The sequence below is a fragment of the Octopus sinensis genome, linkage group LG6 (assembly GCF_006345805.1).
Source record: "Octopus sinensis linkage group LG6, ASM634580v1, whole genome shotgun sequence".
Taxonomy (NCBI): Eukaryota; Metazoa; Mollusca; class Cephalopoda; order Octopoda; family Octopodidae; genus Octopus; species Octopus sinensis.
Genome location: NC_043002.1, coordinates 63,493,852 through 63,518,851, shown reverse-complemented (window position 1 = coordinate 63,518,851; position 25,000 = coordinate 63,493,852).

The window sequence follows — 25,000 nt, the reverse complement described above, 5'->3', positions numbered from 1 at the left end:
CACACACACACTCACACACACACACATACACATACACACATGTTCTCTCTCTCACTTTCTCCTCATCCATCATCCTCTTGTACTGTCTTATATTCCTCCCCACCACTACGAAACTCTATAAAATGATCAAATTAGTTTGATTTGAAAACCCCACTGGAATGGGAGAAAGCGCTAGTGATCTAAGTGATATGATATATATATATAAAAAATGTAATATATAAATAAATATCTGTAAATATAAACCATCCGATCTTCTGAGTACCTCATTTCTTCTAATGTATATATATATATATATATATATATAATATATATATATATATAATATATATATGTGTGTGTTGTGTGTGTGGTGTGTGTGGTGTGGTGTGTAATATATGTATACTACGTGCTTGCATGTGTGTGTGTAAGAGTATATATATAATGACATGCAAAGAGAGATAGAGAGAGAGTTTACGTTTTAATAGTTATTGTAATTAAGAAATTTTGTGGGCAATGTCCGTGGAGTCAAAGAAAAACTAATAAAGAAGAAACAGGAATGAGAAATATGAAAGGTTTCTATGTTTCGTTGCACACACACAGCCCAAATAGATGTGAACGATACACAGACATGTCTAAGCTTTGCATATGCAGCCACTTCTGAGGACGGGCGAAAGATGCAAGGAAACAATGTGAGTCTGAATGAGAGTGAGATAAAGAGTGAGACTGTGTGTGCATGTGTCTGTGTGTGTGTTCGTGCGTGTGTACGTGTTTATGTACTATATTGTATGATAGATGTTTTTCTTGTTCAGGTAGAAGTGGCAATTCACGCTTTACGTCACAGTGACGTATATTGCCTTTAGACTGACAGCCTTCTCTGATCAGAGCGGAAGTCAATGTGAAGTCGTCCGGAAGAGAGTGAAAGTGCTAACAAAACACTGCAGGCAGAACTAATCGGTTTCAATTGCCAAGCGATGCCGCTTCCATGGTCACATTGGTTGATAGTGTTTAAAAGTTTCCTGAGTTATTTCATCTGTAAGGATTGTATAGAAACGGGTTGTACAAGCTGGTAGTTGGGTGCAAGTTGTTCGCTGCTGTTCGTTTAATAGTTGACAATAGTGTGTGGGTAAGGGTGTACATGAACGAATGCACGAGTGAGGCTCATGGAGGAAATGCGATAATGCTCTTAATGATGGATTTTCTATAGCAAGATGCTACAATTTTAAATTGATCATTTATAATCTTACGTGTTACTTATGGTTATATTAAAAAGAGAAGATATCCGGGTGGTAAGTAGAACTGAAACAAAAAAAAAGAAAAGAAAAGGCAGCGGTCGCGAGGAGCACCAATTGCTATCCGGTCGCAAGCACGGTTTATCCGTAACGTAGGCGCTTAATTCTCAATTGATTAAACACTTCATTGGCCACAAGAATCAGACAAAACTATCAGTCAAAATTAACGGCTGTAATATTATATATGCCAGACTAGAAGAAACATTGCACCACTACATAAAAGAAGTCGGTGCAAGAAATGTAAAAGAATGTGAGTTGTTCTGTGTATGCTATCAAATATTAAGAGCAATTTATAATGTGTACTATATATATAAACATTGTTGACATACATGAAATGCTTGATTCAATAATCACAAGTCTAAACGTATAAGAACTCAGTATATATATATATATATATATATATATATATATATATATATATATATATATATCTGTAAATGTAATATGTGACAATTATTCGGTAGCCATGATGAAACTTGGAGTTTTATCATGGCTACCGAATAATTGTCACATATTACAATTATAGATAAATTCCTCTATCTATATAATATTGAGGTCTCTTTCATTCTTTTGTTGTCTACCATTTTTATTAATATTATAATATCTATATATATATAATATTATATATATATATATATATATTATATATATATATATATATATATATATGTATATATATGTGCACGCACACATGTTTATTCATGAATTCATGCGTGAATATGTATACCTATACACATATTCATTCCCGTATGTATTTAAGTTGGCATGGTTATATATTAGAGAGATTTTATATAATTGGTTTTCATGAAATCGAAGCATATAAAACCTCATAGAAACTTGTATAAATACAGTAATGTTAAATAGAAAATCCGTATTTTATCTCGTTTAATTATCTTTTGCAGACTTGCATTATATCAAGAGTATAAGTTTAAATTACATCAGTTACTGAGAACAATATTTTAGAAGTGAGGACAATGTTATTATACAATGTAATAGATGAAAACATACGATGTCAAATTAAGAGAATATATTGGGAATTGAATACGTTTTAATATAAACAAAAATATAAATTATGATACGATAGAATTAATTGGATTAATATAAATTATAGATATAATGAAATGAAAATTTATATAGTCTGGAAATGTTGCTGGTTAGGTAAATTTGTAATCTGTTCAATTAGAAGAGGTTGAAGAATTAGTTATACTAAAGTTAACTATAGTAAAATAACCTTAATGAAACTAAATAAATTGATGGTTTAAAACGTAATTGTAAGTTGCAAACTGTATAATTAAATAAAAATAATTAATGGTGCACCGTTAATTGACTCTAAGTTTATGTAATTAAAGGAATGTACTAAATGGAGATACTCAACTAGATTCTATGTTCCGGGTTTAACAGTCGGTTTTATGTAATTTGTCTGTAAGATCGTTATTAAATTGCAAAGCTATAATTATTTAAAGAGCTGTAGCTCATAGTTGAAACGTTCTATCGCACTTAGTGAACATGAACTTTGAGTTCAAAGAGTTTTCTATCTGAGTAAATATGGAATTTGTAGAATATACAATTAGTGCAAAGGCACTGATATAATATACTAAAGACTAAGTGTGTAGTCCTTAATTTATCATCTGTTTGGAAATATCATTAGATTGAAATACTTAAATATTCAAAATATCCGCTGTCTACAACATGCCGCTAATAATCTGTTGGCAATTAACTGCGTATAAAATTCACGGTAAAATTTCATAGGGTTATGTTGATATCATCAATGGAATATGTAGAGGCACATGGTTTTGTGGTTAGCGCAGCAGACACACGGTCTAGGGATCACGGGTTCGAATCACAGACCGGCCGCTGTGTGTGTTTATGTGCGAAACCACTAAGTTCCACGAGGATCCGTCAGAAGGTAATGGTGTACTTCTGTTGACTTTTTCACCACAACTTTCTCTCACTCTTTCCTCTTGCATCTAGCAGCTGACCGGCATCGTATTCAGGTGAGAAACATATACGTAATGAAACCGAGAAACTGGCCCTTATGATCTAAGCATGTCTCGAAAAGGAAGAAACAACAACAATCAGTGGAAGGTTTTGCCAAAGATGGAATTTGTTAGTTGCCATTATGTTCCAAATATGAATCGTGACCGATATCAACAATTTGTTTCTTGTTACTAAATTGAATGTCTGAAATTATTTTTTAATTTTTTAATTTGAGATTGACGTCAGTATGGTTGAGAGTTTAAGACAGTCGCTTCGAAAAGTTGTGGTTTTAGGTTCAGTCTACACGACAACTTGATTAAGTGTATTCGGCTACAAAAGCGAGTCAACTAATACTTTTAAGGGTTTTTGATAGTAAAAAAACCGGTAGAAGCCCGTCGAATATATATTCCTATATGTGCGTGTATGTGGTGTATGTGTTTGTGTGTGTGTGTGTGTGTGTGTGTGTGTGTGTGTGTGTTCGTGTGTGTGTGTATGTTTATTTTTGACGCTATGAGAAATTATAAATCTTCAAGAGCGAAAGCGAGTAGTACCCGTATTTCAAAAGACCAGCCTTGTCACACTCTGTATCACATTAAATCACCATGAGAGCTACGTTAAGGTTACACGTGTCTATGGAGTGCTCAGCCACTTGCACGTTAATTTCACGAGCAAGTATTCCGTTGATCGTATCACCTAGGACCCTCATCGTCGTAACCGACGGACTGTTCAAAAAAAAAAAATATATGTATGTATGTATGTATGTATGTATTTTCCGGGACTACCATGTTAGCTTGGCGATAACTATTAATACCCAGTACCGCTGCCGTAGTCTCCTTTAGAGAGATTTAGCAATGCACATATTTTTATTTTTGAAAACCAACTGGATGTATTCCACTGAATTTAGGTGAATAACCCTTCGAAAAGTCGGTCATTGGCGACACCTGGTGGGTTCGGCTACTCCACATGGATAAGGGGTAACTAACACGAAACTAGTCTGTGGATGCCAAACCAGCACGGGGAAGCTGCTGACTTCCCCTATTCGGCGGTTATAATGGACAGAGGTCTGTGTGTCACATGGCTAGCTACAGGCGATTGCCGCTAGGAGGTAATCAACGATAGCATTCGTCGTATTTTCGTGGGCTGCCATGTTAGCTTGGCGATCACTAATAATATATATATATAGATATATATATATATAATCGAGCTTGTAATGTTATGTTTTCTCTTATATTTCTTGAGTTTGTTGCACTGATGAACATAAAATACATATTCTGCATTAAATGCGAAATCACATGTGATATGTAACTGAATTCTTTTTTAAAATGATGTGTTTTGAAGTTTTGCATTCGGTAAAATTTTGTTTATTTTTAGTAGTTTTGACCGCATTGGTCCCTCTTAGCGTGTTGGTATCTACGAATAGTAGTACCCTCAATATAATATAAATGAATATTTTCAAAGAGGAAGAATTTACGGATTTTTTCTCTTACGAGATTTTTCACGCTGACTACTGATAATTTCTTTTAAAGATTTTATCCTCAATTGTTAATTTATATATATATATACTCTTTTACCCTTTACTCTTTTACTTGCTTCAGTCATTTGACTGCGGCGATGCTGGAGCACCGCCTTTAGACGAGCAAATCGACCCCAGGACTTATTCTTTGAAAGCTCAGTACTTATTTTATCGGTCTCTTTTGCTGAACCGCTAAGTAACGGGGACGTAAACACACCAGCATCTGTTGTCAAACAATGCTAGAGGGACAAACACAGACACACAAACATATACACACAGAAGCATATATATATATATATATATATATATATATATATATATATATATATATATATATATATATAATATATATATATATATACATATATACGACAGGTTTCTTTCAGTTTCGGTCTACCAAATCCACTCATAAGGCTTTGGTCGGCCTGAGGCTATAGAAGAAGACACTTGCCCAAGATGCCACGCAGTGGGACTGAACCCGGGACCATGTTGTTGGTTAGCAAGCTACTTAGCACTCAGCCACTCCTACGTATATGTATATATATATATATATATATATATATATATATATATATATATATATATATATATATATATATATATATATAATATATATATATATATATATATATATATATATAATAATATATATATATATATATAATAGATACGTATATATTCATACACACATATATATATATGGAAATTTCTGTATATATTTTAAAAGATTTAGATCTCTATCAATATCTGTGTATCTGCCTACCTAACTGGGTGTGTGCGTGTGTGTGTATAAATATAAGAATATATAGTGATAGAGAAAAGTAGATAGGCGTTGGAGTGGCTGTGTGGTAAGTAGGTTGCTAACCAACCACATGGTTCCGGGTTCAGTCCCACTGCGTGGTATCTTGGACAAGTATCTTCCTGTGAGTGGATTTGGTAGACGGAAACTGTCGTATATATATATATATATGTATATATATGTATGTGTGTGTGTGTTTGTGTGTCTGTGCTTGTCTCCCTAGCATTGCTTGACAACCGATGCTGGTGCGTTTACGTCCCCGTAACTTAGCGGTTCGACAAAGAGACCGATAGAATAAGTAATGGGCTTACAAAGAATAAGTCCCGGGGTCGATTTGCTCGACTAAAGGCGGTGCTCCAGCATGGCCGCAGTCAAATGACTGAAACAAGTAAAAGAGTAAAAGAGAGAGAGATATATATGTATATATGTATATATCTAAACGCATACATACACGTTTTCAAGTTATGAAATGGTATTTTCATGCGATGTACTCACCACTCTATTTTTAGCACTTCAAGTAATTGGCAATTGACAATTAAATCCGTAAATCCTCGTGTCAAATATTGAAATACACTTTCACAATATGCTTACATATTGACAGATATTACCAAAAACGCGCCGAGTACTTAGACGTTTGGATAAAATGATAATTACTTATCTAAATTGACACACGTCATTTAACTAATCCGGATTTAATTATCCAAGCAATTAATCCTAACACATTTTCGATACTTTCTACGAAAAAGATAATCTTAAGCAAAGGTTAGTTAAAAACAACAACCAAAGGATTGTGACTGCCACTCTTGATAATAATAATAATAATAATAATAATAATAATAATAATAATAATAATAATAATAAAATATTCAGACAAATACATAACAAAAACACCAGGACTTACAAACACATATAACATACAGAAAATTGCACTACTAGGCACTGCACACATCCTACGCAGAACACTTTCCATACAATAACCATCAGAGCATCACAACAAATCACAGCACATACCCAAGGCACACAGAGCTGCGCTCGGTAGTGAAGTGAAAGCACGCTATAAAAATAAAACTACTGAATAATAATAATAATAATAATAATAATAATAATAATAATAATAATAATAATAATGGCGATGATGATGATGATAATAATAATAAAAATCTTCTATATTGTTTTGTAATGTTATCGAGTACATTGTTTTGTCTTGGTATAAAAGATGGGCTACAGCAAATATTCTGCTCAATACCACAGATTTGCTTGTCAGTTGTTTGACCATAACCAGTTGAGCATGCCCTTTGGTGGCTGATGATACGTGGATCTCTGTGCAGGAGCAGATGTAGTGGATAAGCATCATAACCATGTGTTTAGAGGAATTCTTTGGAGTTTGAATGATTCACCTCTGGAAATAAGGGTGTATCATTCAACATCCTTAAACAACGCTTATTCAAAGACACCTCGAGCGGGTTGGGCTACTCGACCTGAAGAAAATTGTAACTGGGCACCACCTGCAAGGTCATGCACTGTTTATCTTGATAAGAGATCACCATGTCGCGTACATACTGTTGTGATGCATATACCTGGTGTACCCTTATCAGACGAGTAGTCATGATGGGATAGCTTACCACCATTGTGGTTTATAATTTTATGATAACGCTCAAATACATACTGCAGAAATTAACATCGAAGTACAACTAGAAAATTGGAGAAAATTTAAATCATTTGTTATATATGATTTATTAAAAAATATTCGGGCAGACCTAACGTGAAATGAACGGTCTGATCTCAACAGTGCAGATATTCGGGAAGTATATTGGGATGGAATTTGAGACCAAAATATATGGTGTGCTTATAATATAAAAAGGCAAAGTAATATCGTCTGAACTACCCATCAGTGAGGAAATCAAGGGTGCTGATACTGATGGATATAAGTACCTGGGTGTTTTAGAGTATGACATAATGAAGGAGATTAGTATCTCAGGAAAAGCAGATTAATTGTGGGAAGTCGACCCAATGAAAAGAACAAGATCACAGCAATGAGTTGTTAGACGAAGGAATAACGTGCTTTATGTTATGGATAGAAAGGCCCGGTAAGTGATGTCAATTAACGACACCGGGGAAACGACATAGATAGACTGTATATGCCTAGAAACGATGGGGAAGCGACCGCATAAGATGCTGCAAGATCTGTGTTGTCAACGAAAATCATTTGTGTCAAAGTAGTGTGAGAATCGGAAGACAGTTTTATTTTCAGGTGGAAGGGAAGCTGGGCAAGGTAAATCGACATCAAGTGAGGAATCTTTCAAGAAACCTGTGAGTTGCCGAGACAACTGAGACCAATCAATCACCTGATGTTTATGGATGATTTGAAGCTTTACGGTCATAGCAATTGTCAACTGGATTCCCTTATTCAGTTTCTATGAATTTTCTCTGAAGACACGCAGCTGCAATCTAGGAGGGAGAAATGCACTGTGATTGAATGTAAGGAGAAGGCGAAAAGTGAAAAGCAGTAAAGTACAACTTCCAGATGATGTCCGGATAAGAGAATTCTACAAAGAATGTAATAGGTTTCTTAATGTTTTACAGCTAGGCCAAATGCTGAACGCCAAGATAAAGTTACAATTTCTTTTGACAAACAAGGAAAGACAAACGGATTAAATCGATTATATCGACTCCAGTGCGTAACTGATACTTATTTAATCGACCCCGAAAGGATGAAAGGCGAAATCAACCTCGGCGGAATTTGAACTCAGAACGTAACGGCAGACGAAATACCGCTAAGAATTTCGCCCGGTGTGCTAACGTTTCTGCCAGCTCGCCACCTTCCTCTTTGATAAATATTGATGAAGGAATGTTGCAGGCTGCACGGAGTGAGGTGCTTGATTACAACGCAAAGGACCCCTCCAGGTGTATCATACGAGGACAAATAGAGAAAGGATCAAATGGAAAGAGAAATTTCTACTCCTACGCAGATTCTTTTAGAAACTGTGGAGGAAGCTGATAATGAATCCTGGAGATATTTAAGATATTTTTTAAACAAGGAATGGGAACGACTGGTCTTTGATGTTCAAGAACAAGCTTTACTCAATCAAATGTAGCACTGATAAGACAAGAGCATCGCCTGTGTGTAGACTAAGTGGAAAATCAACTCAGACAGACATAATTAATGGATGCTCATAGCGAGCTCAAAATGAAAACTAAAGCGCCATGACAATCGGAGTTTTGCAAGTAGTGTGGAGTAGAATATTCCCACATGTGGTATGAGAGCCAGCCTGCACAATTAGCAGAGAATGATCAGGTGAAACTCACATAGGATATGCCAATATATACAGACGTAAAACGTAACCTAACCTTCCTGATATCATTCACCTACTGAACGAGTCCAAAAAGTCTACGCTATATTACAGATTTTCTGGTCAATTGTTTGACCTTAAATAGCTGAGCATGTCCCTTTGTGGCTGACAATAAGTGCAGCCCTGAATACAAGCAGGGGTGGCGGGGCAGCATCATAATCATGTGTTTTGAGGGATTCTTTGGTGTTTGAATGATTCGCTTCTGGAAACATGGGACCTTTTGTGTGGGATGGACGACTCGACCTGAAGAAAACTAACTGGGCCCTAATTGCGAATTTATACGCTGTCTATCTTGATACGAAACCCCTGTGTCGTGCATATATAGTTGTGATGCATGTCTCTGGGGTACTCTTATCAAGTACGAGTAATCATTATGGGTATACTAGGCTCCGTTTATTTGCACCCCAGAAATAGTTGTAGTTGTAATGCAAAAACAAAAGTTAGAAAATGGATATGATGATGACGATGATGACGTCGTCGACGACGACGGCGACCAACACTACCTTCATGTTGATGAGGATAATGCCGTCGACGACGACCAGCGCGACGACAACGATGACAATGATGATAATATAATGGCGATAATGAGGTTGATGATGGTGGTCATGACAGAGATGAAGATCACGATCATGGCATACATGATGGTGGGGAAGGTGTCAGTGATACGGATGAGGCCAAGGCCAAAAGCGAGAGAACAGTGTGAGGGAGGGGTTGCTTTAGCCGATTATAAACCTTTCGTTATTAGACTGGTAATCATTTTACAAAACACGGAAGGATTAAGAGGATGTTGATCTATTCGGTACGATGATGGCTATATTAACGATGTACATGCTGGACAAAACGCTTAGCTGCATTTCGTCCGTGTTTACGTTCTGAGTTCAAATCTCGCCGAGATCGGCTTTGCTGCTTTTCATTCTTCCGGGGTCGTTAAATTAAGTACCAGTGAAACATTGGGGACGACGTAATTGACAAGTGCCCTGCCTCTAAATTTCAGGCCTGAGTTCTTTATTATTATTATTACTATAAAGGATTATTATTATTATTATTATTGTTGTTATTATTATTATTATTATATTATTATATTATTATTATTATTATTATTATTATTATTATTATCATTATTATCATCATCATCATCATCATCGTCCTTCCCATCTTCAATCCGACATGATACACACGGACTCGAATTTCAACCCAGAAACCCGAGTCCGTGTGTATCATGTCAGATTGAAGATGGGAAGGATGCCTTCCCTTTGCAAATACTGTTAGGGCATAGAAAGTGTGTCAATAGCCAGCTGGAGAAGGTGTCCTCCTGGGGCTACAAGCTGCAGTGGCATCCACCCTTCAAGGTTAGCCACATTTAAGTGGAAAAAATATACTTCCCGATGACGGGCAGCTACTGTTTATAACTCGCTCAGAGATTTATTATAACAAAAGGACAATTATATTTTTTTACTAGATTGTTAAATTTTCTCATTCTCACTCATATATATGTATATATATAAAAATATAACTACAACGTAAATACAATAAAAATAATAATAACAGGTGTCTTTCGACTGGTGACGAATTGAATTCAGCTGGCGTGTGTGGAAATGAAGCCTTACGTTAGAGATACAAAAATTTCACAAACACACGGAAGAATATCGATGTTGCACTAACCACGGTCAGACCCAAAAAGAGAGCTAGCAGTTTGGCCTATCGGTCACGTGGGAGGAGAAGAGAGATAGAAAGAGGTACAAAAGAATTAAGGAGGGGAGAGAGAGGAGAGAGAGAGTTGTAGAAGCAGATGGACAGAATCATTAAGTAGGGGGGCGAAAAAATGACAGGGACATAGTGAAGTGAAAAGTGAGTAAGAAAAGAAGGCAAATAAATGGGAGGGAGGGGAAGGAAAGAACGAAGAGTGGAATGAACGAATAAACGTGAAAGGGTTAATAGAAATATATATATGTATATATATATATATATAGAAATATATATATGTATATATATAATATATATATATATATATATATATTATATATATATATATATAATATATATATATATTATATATATATATATGTATATGTATATATATATATATATATATATATATATATATATATGCATGCACACACACACACACACATATATATATATACATATATGTATGCATACATACATCTATAATACTTATATACAAACTCGTATATTTGGATATATTCTTGCATACCTATATGTATACACATACACACACACATACTCACTTACATATCTGACATACTTGGTAATAGTATGATTCTTGTAAGCCGTAATCTTTATCCTAATCCAAATTAAATATCTGGAGATTAACAGTTGTGGTTAATTTTCGATGTCGCTTCTCTCGCATAAGCATGTATCAATATGTGCCCGGATGTATGGCTTCGTACATATATATACACGCACGCACACACACACATACACACACTCACATAAACACACACACGCACACATATATATATAAACATGAATATATCTGAATATTCCGGCCTTCGCTCTCTCTTTCTTTATCTGTCTGTCTGTCTCTCTCTTTCGTTCTTTCACTTTCTCTCTTATTTTGTGTGTGTCTGTGTGACTGTGCGAGTGTATGTGTGTGTGCGCGTGCACACTTATGCTTGTGCTTCTGTGTCTGAGTCAAAATTTTCCAGTCGATTGACATTGAAAGTGCTTTTGTTTCGATTGGAAATTTTTTTTTTTGATATAATTCATTTTTTAATCGATCCAATCGTTCTAAATATAGATACCACTTAGCCATAAACACACACTTATAAATCTCTTTTGCACGAAAACTTTATTCATAATCATTCAAATAGTGACATGATTCTCTAATTTTAATATCACATTGCATATTAATAATTGTATCTTAATTTTGAATCATTGGTGTGAATAAAACTATTGTAATTATTAATTATCAACCTAGTTAACATTTGTATCTGACCTGTAAAAGGGTCAAATTTCTTCTATGCAGAACAAAAAGCGGTGACCTAGTTTTAGTCAAATACAACCCAACGGCACTCCGTCGATTACGACGACGAGCGTTCCAGTTTATCCGATCAACGAAACAAACTACTCGCGAAATTAATCTGTAAGTGGCTGAACACGCCACAGACAGGTGCACCCTTAATGTAATTCTCATAGAGATTCAGTGTGACACAGAATGTGACAAGGCTGGCCCCTTTGAAATACAGGTACAACAGAAAGAGGAAGAAAGTTTGAAAGAAAGTTGTAGTGAAAGAGTACAGCAGGGTTCATCTCCACCACCACCTGCCGGATCCACTTTAGGTGTTTTTGATCAATAAACACTCACAACGGCCGGTATGGGAATCGAAACCGAAATCCTACGCCCGCTAGTCCGCAGCCCTAAATATTGCGCTTCCACACTAGTGTGTATAAAACTATTGTAATTACTAATTATCACTCTAGTTAACTTTCGTATGTGATCTGTAAAAGAGTGTAATTTCTTCTATGCAAAACAAAAAATGGTGACCTAGATTTTGTCAAATAAAACCTAATACAACACGGACAAATTTGCAATCCTGTATTATATTTGGAAAAGTGTTATTTCCATGCGTAATATCCCCCTCTAGTTTACGCAGAGCAGTGTGCCCAGCATTCCAAAATAATCCAAAAATAATCTTGGTTGTCTCCTCCCCGTGAATTTTCCTGTTTGAATCCTTAACCCATTATATTCATACATGAAGATACATTATATGATCTATATAAATGATCATTAGATTGATTTATATATAACACATCGATAATGACAGTATTTACTACACACCCATGGTAACTCTGGCCACAAGTGCAGGAGTCTTTGTCTGAAAAGTACTTCTGTATTCACCTTACCTGGCGTTTGCGATTAGATTTGTTCCATTTTCTCAACCGTCAGTTGCTCAAAGAGGAAATATGTAACCTTTGCAGTTGCCTACAGTATATCTCTTGTCATAAATCCCACAAGAAGCTCTTCTCCAGATTAGCATAAGAAGCACAATTGGCAGCTCAATCCAAGATGCAAACAATAACATGTAGCAGTCCGCTGATATTCACACGCTTCTCCAACATCATTTAGAAATGTGCCGTCATCACTGACCTCCAATTTATCAAGCACCTATATATTTACGTTGTTCACATATGCCTCTGACATGATCCCATTTCGTACTGTAAGCTCCCCATTAACAAAAATAGCTCAAGAATCAGTGCAGCCGTCAGGAGATGTTTGGAGAATACCTATGCCAAGTGGTTCTGTGACCGAAATGCTTGACCATGGAGTACAGAGGTTTACTCATTCATAAGCTCTAACCCTTGGAAAATAACTGAATTTTAACGCTCTGATAATACCGGCTATGAATTGAGTCGTCCGCATCTAATGATTTGATGAATAGAAAATGATCTAGGCCCACTGAAAGCAGTTTTCAATACTTTCACTCTATGATGTATCTAGTGAAATATTTTCTGTAGTTAGATATGCACCGAATTGCACAATTCTACGTTTTCACGATTATGCTAGCAAGTTCTGACTTCATTGCAATACACAAGACCTTAAACAATGATTTCGAGTTGTATATAGTGGAGATCAGGCATTATCGATAGTTATTTGTGTTTCTTATTCTTCTTTGTTATTGCTACCGTTTCTCGGTTCACCTAAATGGCAAATGTCTCATTCCTTTGTTACTTCAACTAAACTATTGCCGTTCAGAGTTGATTATTCTTCGTCGAGAAGAAACATTTTCAGAGATTACATCGCTTCAAAAGTCTGCAGGTAGTGGAATTATCCCAAACACTATATTTTCCAAATAAAGCTTGGTAAATAGAAATCCTCTACAGAATCAGTTTGGCGATATCATTTGAAATCACAAAAGGGGGTGAGCTGGCAGAAACGTTAGCACGCCGGGCGAATTGCTTAGTGGTATTTCGCCTGCCTTTACGTTCTGAGATCTAATTCCGCCGAGGTCGACTTTGCCTTTCATCAATTCGGGGTCGATAAATTAAATTCCAGTTACACACTGGGGTCGATATAAACCTCTTCATCCGCTTGTCTGTCCTTGTTTGCCCTCTCTGTATTTAGCCCTTTGTGGGTAGTGAAAGAATAGGTATTTCGTCTGCCGCTATGTTCTGAGTTCAAATTCCGCCGAGGTCGACTCTGCCTTTCATCCTTTCGGGGTCGTTTAAATAAGTACCAGTTACGCACTGGGGTCGATATAATCGACTTATTCCGTTTGTCTGTCCTTGTTTGTCCTCTCTGTGTTTAGCCCCTTGTGGGTAGTAAAGAAATAGGTATTTCGTCTGTTTCTACGTTCTGAGTTCAAATTCCGCCGAGGTCAACTTTGCCTTTCCCCCTTTCAGGGTCGATGAAATAAACAGTATTTACGCACTGGGGTCGATGTAATCAACTTAATCCCTATGTCCGTCCTTGTTTGCCCTCTCTGTATTTAGCCCTTTGTGGGTAGTGAAAGAATAGGTATTTCGTCTGCCGCTATGTTCTGAGTTCAAATTCCGCCGAGGTCGACTCTGCCTTTCATCCTTTCGGGGTCGTTTAAATAAGTACCAGTTACGCACTGGGGTCGATATAATCGACTTATTCCGTTTGTCTGTCCTTGTTTGTCCTCTCTGTGTTTAGCCCCTTGTGGGTAGTAAAGAAATAGGTATTTCGTCTGTTTCTACGTTCTGAGTTCAAATTCCGCCGAGGTCAACTTTGCCTTTCCCCCTTTCAGGGTCGATGAAATAAACAGTATTTACGCACTGGGGTCGATGTAATCAACTTAATCCCTATGTCCGTCCTTGTTTGTCCTCTCTATGCTTAGTAGCCCCCTGTGGGCAAAAAAAAAATTGATTATTTGAAATCACAAGACAGTGATAATATTAAACAATGAGGAAGCTACTTTGAAAGTGGAGATGGATTATTAGACCCCTGGTCTTATTCTCTACTCTGCTTCATCGTTCTCGGAAGGACAGCAGATATAGCGGGATTTGAACTCACTAATCAGTGTGCCGGAAAAAATACCGAACAGAAATTTCTTTTCCTCCCACATTGTAAAAATTCTGCCAATGTAGACGTACATACATGAACGCTTTCTGAAAATAATTTAACAACAAACTAAATTACATTTTTTATTCCTTTTTTTCTCCTTTTGCTTTTTTTGTTTCTTAGAAAACGAGTGCGCCTGACTTAGTCATTGCGGTTACACGTATGCACAAGTAAACACGGTTCGTGACTGAATTATGAACAGTTAACGAATAAGTAGAGTGTACTTAAAAATCTCTTGTAATTTTAACAGTTACCATACGTCGATTTTACACTCTTCATGCTGTTGCACCCATACGCTCTTACATACGCATTGATGTGTATATAAATACAAAGTGGACTGAGGGAGGGCGCGTGTGAGAGTAATACTAGTAGAGTGGAGTGGCTGCAAGGGACGGAGAGGAAAACATACATTGCTATATATATATATATATGTGTGTGAGTGTGTTCTGTGTGTGTGTATGCCAACACGTACTTACACACACACACACTTACATATTTGCATATATATATATATATATATATATATATATATAATATATATATATATATGTATGTATCTGTGTATATATATATATATGTATGTATCTGTGTATATATATATATATATATGTATATATATATATATATGTATGTATCTGTGTATATATATATATATATATAATATTATATATATGTATGTATCTGTGTATATATATATATATATATATATATATATATATATATATATATATTTATATATATATGTATATATATATGTATATATATATGTAATATATATGTATATATATATATATATATATATATATATATATATATATATATATATATATATATAATATATACACGCACACAGGAAGATGAGAAAGAAGAAGAGAGAGAAAATGAGAAGACATAGAGTCAACTGGTATGCATGGTAAGTTTGATTATGTAGTGATATTCGATGTTTGTATGCATGTGCGACGAATGACCAGGCTGATAACCTGAAACTCATTTCTCATATACGTAGCTTTTAGTAAGTCATGAGCTGTGCGATAAAGTCGATAACAGAATATTGAATAGAATTCCATAAATTATATTAAAAGATAGGTATGTTGAACAATTCAAATATTTCGCGAAGTATATGGCTATTTTATCGCCAAAGATATACATCTTTGTCTGAGATTTAATCTGAATATTTTTACTTAGAATATGCCAATAATGAAAGGAATTATAGCAATGCAGCTAACTTATATACAGTCTCTTAGTGCAGAAGTTCTATTCTCTTAGTATGTAACATGAAGAGTATATAGATTGGCATCTGTTAGTCTCTCGAAAGACTATGGATCTGCGCCTTGGATTGGATTGGTGTTGCCGCATCGCTTGTGACTGACAAGGCCAATGCGTGAGTGACAGTCACAAGCTGCAACGGTCGCAAATGTGGGATGTCGATTGGTCGTTTGTTGGTAGTTCGTTCTTCCTGCGGCTCCGTCTGTTCTCTGCTGTCTGACGTACGTGATCTTTTTGGGTGGGGGCATCCCAGGTTGAAGTGGGCGGTAGCTATCCAGTAAGACGTTAATTGAGCGAATACTTATCACCGGTAACTGCTGTTTTCCGTGTTATTCCATCGCGAATCGCAACTCTGGAGTGTCCTTTCCAGGGCATAGGCATGGGCAGTTTTTGTGGAAGACTTGCAGTTGCCTATGAGACAGGTCCACCATCCCTAAATCACCGAGAGTATGCAACGGAAAGGCAGAGGGCGGTACAGCTTGGGATCGGTGTATCTCAGGAGTTGTCAGAAAGAGGTTGAGTACAACTTCAAACTATCATCGGGATTCCAGCTCCGGATATTTCCACAGGATTTTCTCTCCAATCCTTCACCATGTTGCGTTTCGACACAACGCAGTATAGTTTTCCTTCTCTTAGATGGGTTGCCTTCCGGGCCAAATGAGTCCCATCTATCGGAATCGCTAGGAGGGACTATGTGTTTATATATTTTGGTAGTTTTGACTTTAAGATCCCCTCCTAGCGTGTGACATTTATGTATAGTAATGCCCTCAATAAAAATAAATATATTTAAGAGAAAAAATTATGGATTATTTTCTCTTATGAGGTTTTTCACGCTAACTACTTGATAAATTCTTATAAAATTATATATATATAGACGGCCTCGGCGGAATTTGAACTCAAAATGTAGTGACTGGCGAAATACTACTAAGCATCAACGACAGGGACGACAGCGATAACTACCATGATGATGATGATGATGATGATATTGGTTTCCAATTTTGGCACAGGGCCGGCAATTTTGATGGAGGAGTAAGTCGATTACATCGACCCTAGTTCTCAACTAGTACTCTTTTACTTGTTTTAGTAATTTTACTGTGACCATACTGGAGCATCGTCTTTAGTCGAGCAAATCAACCCTAGGACTTATTCTTTATAAGCATAGTACTTATTTTGTCGGTCTCTTTTGCCGAACCGCTAAGTTACGGGGACGTAAACACACCAGCATCGGTCGTCAAGCGATGTTAGGGGGACAAACACAGAGACACAAACTTATACACATACATACATATATATATATATATATAATATATACGATGGGCTTCTTTCAGTTTCCGCCTACCAAATCCACTCAGACGGCTTTGGTCGGCCCTAGGCTATAGTAGAAGACACTTGGCCAAGGCGCCACGCAGTGGGACTGAACCGAGAACCATGTGGTTGGTAAACAAGCTACTGACGACACAGCCACCATCGACACCGAAAGTGTGAGAGTACAAACTATCGATGATGACATCGAAAATGTAAGGAAGAAAGAAGTAAAACAGAATTATAACCATGCCTACAAAGAGAAATTTGGAAGGACATTAGTGAGGAAAATCTTTTGTGAAAATGAGGACGATGACATGAATAAACATAAAATGAACAGGAAGCACACAAGAAATAATGCGAAATCAAGACATGCTTGCTGAGTTCTATATACACGCGCATGAGTATATTTCTAAATACTTATATATGTGCGTGTGCGTGTGTTTTTATATATGTATGTATATATATATATATTATATATATATATATATAATAATATATATATATATATATATATTAATATGTGTGTGTATGTATGTATGTATGTATGATATGTACATGTGTAAGTATGTATGATATTTTAGTTATCTATCTGTCTATCTATGTATCTGTCCTGTCTCTCTTTCAATATCTCTCTCTTATATTTTCCACACCATATATCTGCATATATATATATATATATATATATATATCGACATATACATACATGTATTTACACACACATATCCATATATCCATATATACAAACATTCATGCACATGCACACACAAACACACTCACACACACCTACACACACACATACATGCACACACAAACACACATCTCTACACATATTATAAAAAATTTGCAAGAGAGAGGGAGGGGCAATTTGTAATTGGGAGAGAGAGAGAGAGTGAGGAACAGAACGCAATAACTATAATATTGATCGATGTTACATAACCCTGGAAAAACCAATCAGTTTAAGTGGTTTTGCTTGCCAATATGCTGCTGATGCATTTGCAGTCATTTCTTCAGCTGCTGTTGCACCAAAAGTACCAGCTGCAACTTTAGTTCATGCCACCACTGCAGCTACCGCACCTGCTACTTTTGGTAGTAGTGGTGCTTAGGGAGTGGAAAGTCTTTTTCTCTTTCATTTTTGCCCATTACTCGCTCCTCAACTTTGCTTGTGTCTATAAGGAGAAAGAAATTACGTTAACATTGTCATATTGTGCGATGCGAACCGATGTCGCTAAGATGACTTCATTTCCTAATTTGCTTATTCGTCCATATTGGTTTTGTAAATAATAACCGTTCCACTTACTTTCCTAATGCAAAATGACAGTCTGTACTATAAAATTCTATGTAAGTTTGGATAAATGGCTGCTGGTTTTGCGGACAGCTTTGTTGATGCATATTTTTTTTCATAGCGTTTGTTTTTGTTAGATATTTCTTATTGAGTAAAGAGGGATTGGGTTAACCATTTTAGCAAGACGTAAAATAACAGAGGGAAAGATTCATTTATATAGAAATAAAAGCATATATATAAAACAAGAACAAAGAAACAATCCAGGGGAATAAGAGAAAACAATAGGAATAAAAGAAAAACGAATTCAAGAGAGCTAGAAATCAACATAACTCTGAAACACATGACTTTTGCAATTTTGGGCGATTATTTATTTATGTATATTTGTCTACATAGGGCAGTATGTGTGTGCATTTTTGTGTGTGCATATATATTTGTATATAGAAATGTCATTGTATGTACGTATGTATATTGTTAATGATGTATGTATGGACGTATGAATATGTGTGCATACGTACACACATAATATATGCTTTTATATTTACATTCAGCAAGAGAATTGATCATGCTAGAGGTTAGCGTATTGCCGTACCTAAATGTTGCCAATCATCTGAGATACTCCAAAGCTAATTTTATTGATTATACATTGGAAAAACCGAGCACATTGTCGATGGTCCATTTATTTTCAACTATTGCAATGTCCTTGCAAAAAAGGCTTATCACACAAGTGGTTATTTCTCTGTTGCCTGAAATATGCATTGGAATGATTTACTAATGAAATTAATGAAAATAATGTCAAACAATCTAAAAGTGACGAAGCCATATCTGGATCTCAATCTTGACTTTGTGTCATATCGTGTGTGCAAATCTGGGGCAGGATAAATGTATTACCGATTTCCCCATTGATTTTATTGTTTATTACTCGTTCAGATTTAATAGCATGGCAGTTGTTTGTGCGCGTACGTGTGTGTGTGTGTGTGTGTGTGTGTGTGTGTGTGTGTGAGTGTGTGCGTGTGCGTGCGTGCCTGCGTTGCTGTTTGGGATCAGTTCCAATGTGTGACAAGTTGAGTATTTATAGCCTCGGGACGAGTAATGCGTTGTCAACGAATTTCAGAGACAAAACTCGCGGAAGACCGTTCTATGTATGTATAAATGAATGTATGAGTGTCATTATTCAGTTTTATTTCGAGATTTGCCCATAGAGAAGGAGCCAGTTTCTAATCTAGATCTAAGGCTCCATCACTGGAACATCAACAACAGCAGCGGGGTATTTCTGCGTGTATATATGCAGATTAGTAAGTTTTGTTTTATGTATGTCTTCTTATGCATATGCTTGCATGTCTAGATATCCTCATATATTCTTAAATCATAAACCTCTGGAAAGTTTTACAGATTTTTACAGTTCCAGTGGATTTGTAATATTCAAAGTAGCTTTCTCGTGTCTGGTTTTGAGAAGCATAATTTCTCAAGATTGGTATTTATGCAGTGTGTCACATATCCGAGTGTACCAATATTTATGTATGTATAAATGTATGTATGTATGTATCTATCAATCTATCCATCTATCTACCTATCTATCTAAATAGCAGTAGTGTGATTCCCTTCATGGGACTGTCACATTAAGTTCACAGTATACAACTACTCTATGGTACCACTACTGCATATATCTCTCTGAGATATTTAGAAATGTATTATTTATATAAATACATATATATATATATATATATGGGGGGAGGCGCATGGCTCAGTGGTTAGATCGTCGACCTTACGATCGTGTGTTTGTGAGTTCGATTCCCGGACCGGGCTGCATATTGTCTTCTTGAGCAAGACACCTTATTTCACGTTGGTCCAGTTCACACATCTGTAGAAATGAGTTGCGACATCACTGGTGCCAAGCTGTATCCGCGTTTGCTTTTCCATTGGATAACATCATTCGTGTGGAGAGGAGAGGCTGGTATTTATGAGCGAGTGATGGGCTTCCATAAACAAACATGCTTGGACTTTTACCTCGGAGGGTAACTTTCTAGGTGCAATCTCATGGTTTCATGACCGAAGGGGGTCTCCCCATATATATATATATATATATATATATATATATATATATATACTCTTTTATAGATATGCGTGTATATATTTGTCTGTGTATTGGTGGTGAGTATGTATTTGTTTTTATGTTTGTCCCACAATCGGAGTGGGATATTTTGCCTCTAATTTAGCAATTCGGCATATAGTACCTACAGAATATGTTCAATAACTTGAGTTATTTAGTTGGACAAAACAGCTTAACGCATTTCTTCAGGTAGATCCTAGTTCGCAAAGAGATACGAGATTCTTGAAAGCGCTCAAGATAGGACAACGGGTTAAACATTTATGCCTATATAGTCTACACTCAGCATTGCCTATGTGCACTTTCAGTTTTTAAGTCAAAAGTTATATATTGAAAGATGGCTATCCTTAAGTTCGTATGAAAGGTGGCTATTTATAGATTTCCTGAATATATCCATTGTTTGGTCGTCCACATGCTGACTCAAACACATGCGCCCGAAATACAATGTATTCGATTCTGTGTACTGAATTTAATTCACTTACCATCTTCTATAGTTCTTGTTCATGATTATATCAACAAACTATTTCACTACATCTCGCTGTCAGCTGAATTTTACAGACGAAAGGACAAAACGCGCGGGACCCTGAGATATATAGTAAACGATACAGAAGCGGTTCCACCGTTGTAATGGATTCATAAAAGCTTGCAGAACTTCTAAGTACCTCATGAGTTATTTAACCAGGAAGCTAATATGCCGTTTTTGTTCTCTTTCTATAATCTTTTTTTTTTGTCATTCAGGCGTAAATCATGAGCTAAGTAAGCACCTGGCAATTTATCTGGAAGAAGCAGGTCTCATTTCACCAAAAATAGCTTTCAAGTAGGAAATAACATATAATCCTATTTCTCCACCTTAATTATACTATATTTACTCTGTGCTTGAATCAAAACTGTCAATTCGCTAAAAATATAAAATATATGGCGGCTTAAGCAATCTAATTTCTGAGGAGGCCAGCTGTACAAGACAATTTCTATACATGTTGGAAACCAAATTTCCTGATAAAGTTTTCCATATTATACTGATTTTACTTAAAGAAATTATCTCCAATTTTCGGAACATTAAGTTGATGAGATACAAATTTGTTCCAAGGGAAAACACTGAACTCTATAAGAAACATGTCTCCTGATAACATTAAAGCTAAAACTAAGACCCATTCTCTTTATAACATGGCGAAATCGTTGCCAGGAAATAACACTTATCTCTAACAACGCTAAATATAATAAGGTGCAACCGGTAGTTGAGAATGTGTTAAACATGACTATGATGTTAAGAGGTATTTTTGAGAGTATAACTCTCTTTTTACAGGGTCTGCCTATTAAGACATTCCGATAATCCCGCTTTTGTTCTATCTACATGAAACCATTATTTGCTCACTGAACGGAGAGCCTAATAATCTTTACATCAAGTAAATCCATTTTTTAGAATTTGTAAGTGTCATGTATGGGAAAATGTTAAAATATTCCTCTATGCCAGTACCGCCCTAAATATAAAAGTGTAGAGGGCAAAATATGAAGGGACGTATCATTATTTCAGAATTCGGGATAGAGTTCTCTTCCATCCGAGATCACTAGTCTCTAATTATTTATTCAACTTTCATCTACAACTAGAAAAATTATTAAATTTGTATGTGTGAAAATCATTAAATTTAGACATGTGGGGAAATGAATATGTGCAAATTACAGACATTTGTGTGTACATATATAAGTTAGCAGTACAAGAAAGTTTAATATTTTGATTCATATATCTTTACTATTTTAACCGTTTCGCATTCAAACCGGCCATATCTGGCCAAAATATTTAACCTGTTTTATATTGAAACTGACCAGATCTTACATCTCACCTCAGCCCTACCATGTCGTTCTAAAATTAACAAATCACATCACTGAAATCTCTAAACTACAAGATAACGCATGATTAATTCAAACCATTTTAAATAACCAAACATCACATTTGACAGAATAATCTGAACACTAAAAGGTTAAAGTGTGTATGGCTTGCAGATTCTCTTTTAGGGAACCAGGCCTATACACGTAAGTGTCTATGTGTCTTTGGTTTGATACGGTAGTTGATATCATTCTTTAGACCGATGACTCAAATTATTTTATTGTTATACAAAGCTATTTCAAACGGGTACAAATTTCACACCATTACGAGCCTATTATTAACAGATTTTAAGTACAATGATATATGAATTATCATATATGTCTATGCGTCTATATGTATATCGATACATACATATCAATCTATCTATTTCTCTCTCTCTCTCTCTCTCTCACTCTCTCTCTCTCTTTATATATATTAACATATATATATCACCGTGATCACCGTGACCGACCAGGTTATCAGATGTTGCTACACATCGCTGGTCACAATGTGCTTCGCATTGTTTTAGCCTTCAAATGCCGCCACATGACTGGCTAAGCGAGCAGGCCAACAGAAGAAAGAATGAAAGAAAGTTGCAGCGAAAGAGTACAGCAGGGATCGCCACCACCCGCTGCAGGAGCCGCGTGGAGCTTTAGGTGTTTTCGCTCAATAAACACTCACAACGCCCGGTCTGGGAATCGAAACCGCGATCCTACGACCGCGTGTCCGCTGCCCTAACCACTGGGCCATTGCGCCTCCACACACACACACACACACACACACACACACATATATAATGCGTGTGTATGCATACACACATACATACACACGCACACACAATAAAGGGATAAGTGGTTCTTCTTGCGGTAAGTTGAATTCTCACTGCACCTATATACCTGTACTAACGTCAATTAACAAGCCATGTGAATTTATTGGTTTAGAACTCAGCCGCTTAAAGCTACAGACATGAGAGAAAATATTAATGGATAATGAAACAGAACGAATCGAGATCAATTAAGAATGGGTTTTTTTTTACAACATAATGGAAAGTTAGGCCGATGATTTCCTGTCGACGTCATCGTTTGGGATGCAATATCTGCGGTGTTAATTCTACCCTCTTATGACAAGTTGTCTTCTGTTATAGTTCCGATTTCATGAAGACCTTTTAAACTAAACGAAGTGAATCAGCGGAGGTTCAATACACTGTAACTTATAAATGTATTGGTACGGTGGCGACTTTTATTGATGTGTATCCAGTATGTTGCCTGGTTTGGAAGATAATTCGACACCACGATTAAGGGAATCTTTCGGTGACCAACTTCATTCATGATTTCTTCTTTACAAGTAACAAATCAGTCTCAGACTTCGCGACACATTCATAACTGCTATAATCTCTCACATATATAAGTACGCTCTACCAACATATATACACTGGAGAATTTTATGACATGAAGAAATCAACGGTTAAGGATTTACTTCTTGGGCTTTGGTTGAATTATGGACCTTATTAATTACTAGTTTAGTATTTTGAAGAAGAAATATCGATACACAAATATTCTATGCTCTTCGGATTCCCGTAAAATATTACTTCCCTTTTCGTCAAAAAATACATATCTTGGTGTTGACCGAAAGCTAACAGTATTCGGGATATTTAAATACTATTTAAAAGTATTTGAGCTTCTACAATTTAAATGGTAGTAACGAAGCAACCCCAGTTAAAGAGTCTTCTACATATTCAGACCTCTAAATATTTCCAACTCAGAATATCATTTATGGAATGTTGTTACATAAAGAGATTAAACTGTAACTTGCATTTTTGAAGGTCACATGTAATGTGCGAATCAATAAACGTTTTAGAGAAACTATATTAATTTCGTTAATTGTAATACTCGCAGGACATTTCTATCGGAAATAAATACATCGACTAGAAAAAGAATCAAGTAAAATGCTGTTAATTATGAACATTCGATAAATGAATTGTATTGAGATGTGATTCACAGTAGTGTGACCTTGTGGTTCTTGGTTATATTTATTACATCTAAGATAATCCAGGGCACATTCCATGAAAATGTGTATGTATATGTGAAACTGTGAAAGAATGGACTCATTTGTAGCTGTGCTTCTCAACCACATAGTTACAGGTTCGGTCGCACTGCGTAGCACCTTGGCCTGGTATATTCGACGATAACCTTCTAATACATATGTGTATATATATGTGTAAGGCGGTGA